The 7,130-nt window shown below is 41.5% G+C and overlaps 1 protein-coding gene across 4 annotated transcripts in view; it reads right to left on the bottom strand.

The window, feature by feature from the left end:
* Nucleotides 1-4,598: 4,598 nt before the first annotated feature.
* Nucleotides 4,599-7,130, bottom strand: part of DAB2 (DAB adaptor protein 2) — a 32,730-nt gene continuing 30,198 nt past the window's right edge. For all 4 annotated transcript variants that reach the window (XR_009461154.1, XM_019496085.2, XM_019496084.2 and 1 more), the window contains one exon: nucleotides 4,599-6,231. The gene's annotated coding sequence lies outside the window, so the exon portion shown is untranslated. The remainder of the gene's footprint in view (nucleotides 6,232-7,130) is intronic.

The raw sequence follows: 7,130 nt of genomic DNA, 5'->3' as shown, positions 1-7,130 counted from the left end.
GATTTCCAGATGGACAAATCAAAGGCAATACCCACAAAAAGATGTCAACGCAGGCTTACTGGAAGAGCTCCAAAGTCCACTGGAGGGATAATCTGATAACTGGAAAATAGTAAACTTGTGTTGCAGCATTTCCCATAAGGACTGGGAAAGTACCTTTAACTGAGGACTTTTGCTCCATACCTACTCCCATTTTTGCCCAAGCAGGGAACAGAGTTTCTCTCAAACTGAGACACTTGAGTGCCCAATAAAAACTGCCATTGCAGAGAATACTATGAAAGAAATGCAAATAGTTTAACGTGTTTATGTTGCACTAAAAGAAGTTAACGGGGACCTGTCTCTTAAGGGATCTTCACTCAGATGATGTGGAAAGTAAGGAGACCTTTCTTTTTTTTTTCCTTCAAACTCAAAAAGGGTTTTTACATTTTCTTGTTGGACTGAACTGTCCTTCACTCCTTTTCATTGCAAAATCCCAAATAAGTCAACCGTTCATCTGAACAGCATCTTGTGCCCTACTAGGAAGCCACACCAGTTTGCATATATGAGTGAGGACACCAAGTGCACAAGTGGCTATTTGAAATCGCCTTTCGGTTGTTTTGTAAATCTAGCCTCAAGCCTTGAAAAATGAGATGCTAAAATAAGATGGCTTAGGCCAGCTGGGCATTTTTATTTTAGGTGAAAAGGTATGGAATTGAGCAGACTATTCCAGAATATGGAACATAACTGTTTGCCTGCTGGGTCCTATGGCCATTTAGGACTACAAGAGATACCTGAGTGCTGGTGTGAGCATCCAAATTGATAATCACATGTATAGGGCAGTAACACTATCTACTTCATGTTCTTGAATTAGAAGAACAATGCTGAACTTTCAGCAAGCTTCTTCTTGCCAAGTTAAATGAAGAAAGGTATATAGGCTCATAGGTGATCTTTTAGAAGTTAATCCCCCCTTATCCCCTCTCCCCCTCATGCTACATGAAAGTGTCCTCATCTTTTTTCTACTGCAATGCAAGCTTCAGTTACCCATCAGGGCTAGGGGCAGAAGTTACACACAAAACAGTTTAAGCAATCAGCAATTGGTTTAAACCTGTAACAGAACAGATGTTCAGTGCACATAAACCAATTTAAAAATGGCTGAAACTAGTTTAAAGACAAACCTGGTTAAATGTAGTCTGACTGAACTGAAGTAGGTCAAACCAGTTTATGGAACTTCTGTCCCAGACCCCCTCCTGGTTCAACTGAAATCAGAGTCCCCCAGCATCCCAGCATGCTTTGCAACCCTGGGCTGGGCTGTGTTCTCTGCTGGAGCAGCCCTAGCCCTCTGCTCTCTTGCTACAGCAGAGACAGCTGGCTGACAAGGGGGTGGGGATGCCTAGCAGGGATGAAGCAGCCCCACCACTTTTCCCAGCTGGAGTGGAGGGGGTGGGGTGTGGGACAGCAGGTTCAGGTGGGGGGGTTGGAAATCAAACCCCTCTGCTCCCCCTCTCCCATCAGCACAGGATGCCAGCTGAGGTCTGCCTGGCTTCCCCCCCCTGCTTACTCAGTGGCAGGGGGGCATGCCCAGCCAGCAGCCTGGACAGCACCTCATGTGGAAAGGAGGAAGTGGGAATAAAAGCCCCTTGCCTCCCCTCTCCCACCAACATGGGATGCCGAACTTTTCTTCCCTGCTCATCACTTGAGCAGCAGAGGGTGTGGGGTCCCATGCTGGTGATTGAGGGGGCTTTAATCCCCCTCCCTCTGCCATTTTGCCTGAGCCATGGTCTGGGCTAGGGCCCCTGCTGCTCGAGGACAAACATGGCAAGGGCTGCTTCCCCCTTCTGGCACAACCCAGCTGGGATTCCTGCAGGCCAGGGTGAGGGTTTATCATGCTCAATAGCCTGTCAGGGCCCAGCCACCCCTCAGCTCAGCTTCCCTCCAGCCTTCTTTAAGCATGACTGCATTTCCAGGATTAAAAGTGAATGTCTATTCACTTGCTTCTCAGTTCAATCTACACAATTTAGACTAACTGCCTAAAATGGAAATTGATTCAAGCTCAGGCTTTTCAAACATTTTGCCACCAAAAGAGATTTGTGGTCAATCATGCCCCCCCCAAGATGAACTTGAGCCACTGCTGCAATGCTGCAGCCAGCAAAGCAAACAAAACTCTGGCTTGCATCTACTGATACAGCTCACAGCTCAAGTAAGACTCAAGAAGTGCAGAGCCCAGAATTGGATGTAGTATTCTAGCTGTGGCTGCATAAAGGCAGAGTAAAACAGGGGGATAACTTCTTGGGTCTTGCTTGAGCTTCATTGGTAGAATCCAGAGGAGAGCTATGCACATGATTAGAGAATAAGAGGAGAGGCTGAGAGGCATAGGACTTCAGCCTGAAGCAACAAACACTCAGGGATGATGTGGTGGTACCTTATAAGTATAAGGGGTGTGCATCAGGAACTGGGAGAACATTTGTTTACTAGGGCACCCCAAGGGAAGACAGGGTCTAACCATCCTAAACTGCTGGAAGACCATTTTAGACTGAACATGAAGGAAAAGATTCTCTACAGTCCATGTTTCCAAAGTCTGGAATAGACCCCCCCCCGCCACTGCCTCAAAAGTGGTACTTTTAAAGATACAGTTGAATACTTGTTTTGCTGGGGCTGGACCTGATGATCTTGCAGGGACCCTTCCAGCCCTGATGTTTATTAAACATCTGTACTTAATAGAAAAAGATGGTTTGTACCCAAGCTGTAACAAGGGCAGAGTTTGAACTTTAATAGTAGGTTCAAAGTAATCCAAGCCATGGGAGTGAGGTTATAGGGATTATGGTGGGAAAGAAACAGAAGAAAATGGAGGTGAGAGAACAAAACAAAAAACCCCCATACCACCACACATTAGAATTCTTAGGTTTTTGTACAGTCACAGTAGTACTGATCTTGACTTATGTACATCAAGTACAACTGCTCCAGATCCTTATAGTAATTGAGTGGCAGATAAAGATGCTCTGGGAAGTGCTCTACACCATGTGGAAGTAGGTGGGCAACATGTTCTAGAATGCCCTGGCTGTAGAACAAGTAATATGGTAATAGGCCTAATAGTACTGAGTGTATATAAAGTTACAAGGTTGTAGCTGTGTTGGTCTAAGGACATAAGCAGACAAGGTTCCTTGGGTGAATCTGATATCTTTTATTAGACCAACCCAAATAATTATTTTCCAATTATTTGAGCCTGAAAGCTTGCTTAATAAGTTATTCTCCAGCTATTTGGGTTGGTCTAATAAAAAGATACCAGATTCACCCAAGGAACCTTGTCTGCCTATAAAGCTACAATTAACTTTTGCCATTTCTAGCTTTGGGTGCACTTTAGCTAGTCTCACTTTAGATATTACATTTCCCCCAATAAGTTGATCCAGAATCTTGTTTAAAAAAAAAAAAAAAAACAAAAAAAAAAACCACACACACACCAAACAAATGTCACAACACCAAGTTAAGATGCTTCTTTATATGAAAAAAAAAAAAAAGATGTCTAGAACAGTCATTGTCTAAAACTACTGCATGATGTGCATTACTTCGTAACTCGATCATGGGAATGACTTCACCCTCCAGAAGGGCATTAGTTAGCCTACCACTTGACACTTATTCCAACTTTTATATTGAATATTTCTTTTGCAACTAGGTTAGTGACTTATATTTATGCTATTAATGAAGCTTTACAATCTTTTTGCTACAGAAATGTCTAGACAAACAGTTAAATCAAGTATACAAAAAACCCCCTCCTACAGACATGCCCCCAGTTTATTCCATTCAAGTGGGTCAATTCACCTCAATTCATTTGAGGAAGAAAAACCCTACTTAAACTGTAGACTGCTACAAGGCAGGAGGGGTACAAATGGATTCCCTTCACTTAAGTTTGACACCTGCTACTTGTGCATAGGCATTTGTCATGGACATGGGCACCTTGCTAGATGCCAGAGCAACCAGCTGGGGTAGGGCAGGCTGGGGTCAGCTCCTGGGCTGACCCCAACCATCTTACCTGGGGGCTGCAGCAGTGATCCAGCAGCAGGGAGCTGGGCCAGTAGGCAGAAAGTGTTCTACTGGCTGGCTAGTCTCTGGCTTCAGACAGTACATGCTGCTACCACATACCCTGCCCCACTTTTTTCTAGCATGGGTTCCCCCCCCAAAACACTGGGAGATCCCAGTGTCAGAACCAAGGACCCACAGACCCCACCACATGAACAGAAAGCTACCCCCTCTTAAAAAAAAACCAAACAAACAAACAAACAAAAAAAAACCAAACAAACAAACAACAACCCCTCACCCCATGCTGCAAGTTAACAGCACAAGGAAACATCCACATGTGGTACTGCAGACCAGAGTGTGGTGCTGCTGCAGACTGCATGTGCATGCTTGTTTGGACTGTCAGTCTGATTTAGGTCATATACAGACCATTAAAGAGATTCAGTCTAGTGGCTAGTTTGGAAGTCAGAGCTACTACATTAACATATAATTGTGATCAATACATTTCAAACATGCTGTGTAGCAAGAAGGTGGCTTGCACATTTCAGGACTTGGAAAAAAATTAAAAACCCAACCAAGTGAACAAACAAATACTACACAACAACTTTCTCCACTTGCTTTCAAGAGCTGCATCTTTTAATGTCAATAGGTAACATTTCTTGGGAAACTACAGTTTATATAGACAGTGTAACATCCATACATTTCCAGTTTGAGACAGGCTTTTTTTTTTTTTTCTTCATTGCAGAAAGTGCACAAGGAAAGTTTATGTACAGAAAAAAGTTGAATGACTGGCTGAATTGGTCACTAAAAAAGAGCCTTCAAGTTGATTTTCTAGTTCTGTCCAGTTAAGTATGATTAATTATCTGCTTTTATTATTAATTACAGAAGCATAATAATATTTCAAGTTTGTGTCCCCCCTGCCCCCATTTCAGATAGAAAAACCAACAAGACATTGATCAGTTATAACTATTGTCTGGATTAGACCCAAGGTTATCATGACCAATTTAGCTATTAAATCTGTTAGTACAGATTTTTACAAAAAGGCACTGCCTTGTTTAAATAGGGATGACCATATCTCCTATAAATCACTGGAAGTGGTACCTCAAATTTACATTAAACCAAGGCATGGAAGTCATAAAAATCAGTAAGATTGTCGTCATTTTGCCTTCCAACATACTGGAGGAGCTGTGCCATGTCAATGTGTGACAAAGCACTTGATTCAAGTTCAAACCATCAGGTACATTCACCAAAGAGGAAAAAACCCAAACAAAAGCTTATCTGCTTGTTCCATTCTCCATCTATCTGCCAGCCAATTAAGAAGAATCCAGCATCTTCATTGATTTGTTTCCCTGAAAGACCCTTGTAGCACCAAGGTGTTAGAACCAAAGTTGTCTTAAGTACATGTTACATTCCAGATTTAAACCTGGGATTTAAATCCATGGCCCTCTCTTCAGACTTAGCTGCTTAGAGTTGTGACAAGCTAAGTTGTGTATTCAGTTTCTCCTTTACAATTATTGCTTTTTTCAAAAGTTCTGCTGCTGTGTAGAATTTAGTCCCTTAAATTACAAAGGAGAAACACAGAATGGTGGAGTTGCCAGGAGAAATTGGCAGGCAGGATTTTTTACTGCCTACTTGAAACAATAAAGATGCACACCAAAGTAGCATAAGAGAGAGCGCCACATTTCACCACTAGTTGTACTTCTGTCTGGATTATGTCTATTTTAAAGTGTGAGGGATAAGTTCCAAGACAGAGGCAAGTGAATGGTTTAAAGAAAGGAGGAGCAAGTGATCCCATCAGGTAGAGTAGGAAAGACTCAAGTGATGCAGAACTTAAGCTAGTAATCCCTTCCCCTGCCTGGAGAGAATAATTCATCTTCAACTTTGTGTTCAGTTCATTATAGTCAGTGCTACCATCTTTGTAAGTGACTAGATTTAGAAATAGCAAGATGTGTTCACATGACTTGTCTGTTTCTCCCAAAAGGAAGAACTATAAAGGCTATAGAAAATTTGCATCCAGAAACTTAAGATTTGCATCTCCAGCATAAAAATGTGGACATTTCTCCGCTTTACATTGGATGCTGTTAACTGCAGGTTATTTCAGTTTGCCGAGTAGAAAGATGCAACACTGGATGAACATCAGTTGATCTAGGCAGCCAATGCAAAAAAAAAAAAAAAAAAAAAGAAACAAGTAGACAGTAGTGTCAGGGTATCCAATTTGTTTGTTCTTTGTTGGTTATGCCTGGGTTTCTGGTCAAGTGAAGAAAAAGAAAAAAAAAGTTAGGAATCATCTAAACAGCTTAAAAAGCAGCCTTCAACTACTGCTAGACAAACCGAGAACCAGAAAAAACATGTAGCTTTGTAGAGAGATTACAGGTTATGCTTAAATTTTATTTTTCTTCCCTTCTTAGAAGGAAAGCAATTGGCCCCATGTTAGAGTGCAGATGTAGTAGTGTTAAGTTTTTGCATTTTCTAGACATCTTATAATAAGTAAGCTTGCTACTCTACTTATTGGGAAGTTGCCACTTGACCTTGCTAAGAAGTCAATAGCCAAGTGATCCTGTGTGTGTTTAAGATATTCTTGAAGTGGAGCTCCAATTTTTTATTTTTAAGTTAAACTTTAAGTTCTGGTAACTACCTTACCAGTAGACAAGCTACTTCGGAATGTGGAGGTTAGAAATGAATTGGGCTCATTTGCATGTGGCTGAACTCCCATAAGTAACTCAGTTGTCTTACCTGCTTCTCAGGCCTGAGTTAAACAAGCTTTGGCACGAAGTAAAAACAAACAAAAACACCCAACAACGAACAAACCACACAACAAGAACATAGCCCCTCCACAACAAACAGACCCCAAAAAAAACTATGAACTTCAGGAGATGGTCCAATATGAGTTAGTGCACATGTCTTCTTAGACATGAATTGGCTACAGTACTGGCACTTCCTCTTTGTTGTAGAGATTCTAGAATTAAGTTCCTTCTTCAAGACACTACTCAACAATATTATGCATTCTGTAAATAGGTTTACTTAGAGATGGACCACTTGAGATAAATGCTTATTTGAACAAATATTATTCAAGCACATTTAGTATAGCCAAGTAAACTATTGACTAAATTAAATCTTCATTAGTGTACAGCAAAACTCATTACTAT

This window comes from Alligator mississippiensis, chromosome 3, assembly GCF_030867095.1.
Source record: "Alligator mississippiensis isolate rAllMis1 chromosome 3, rAllMis1, whole genome shotgun sequence".
In the NCBI taxonomy this organism is placed as follows: domain Eukaryota; kingdom Metazoa; phylum Chordata; order Crocodylia; family Alligatoridae; genus Alligator; species Alligator mississippiensis.
This window is presented reverse-complemented; position numbering and strand designations above follow the sequence as displayed.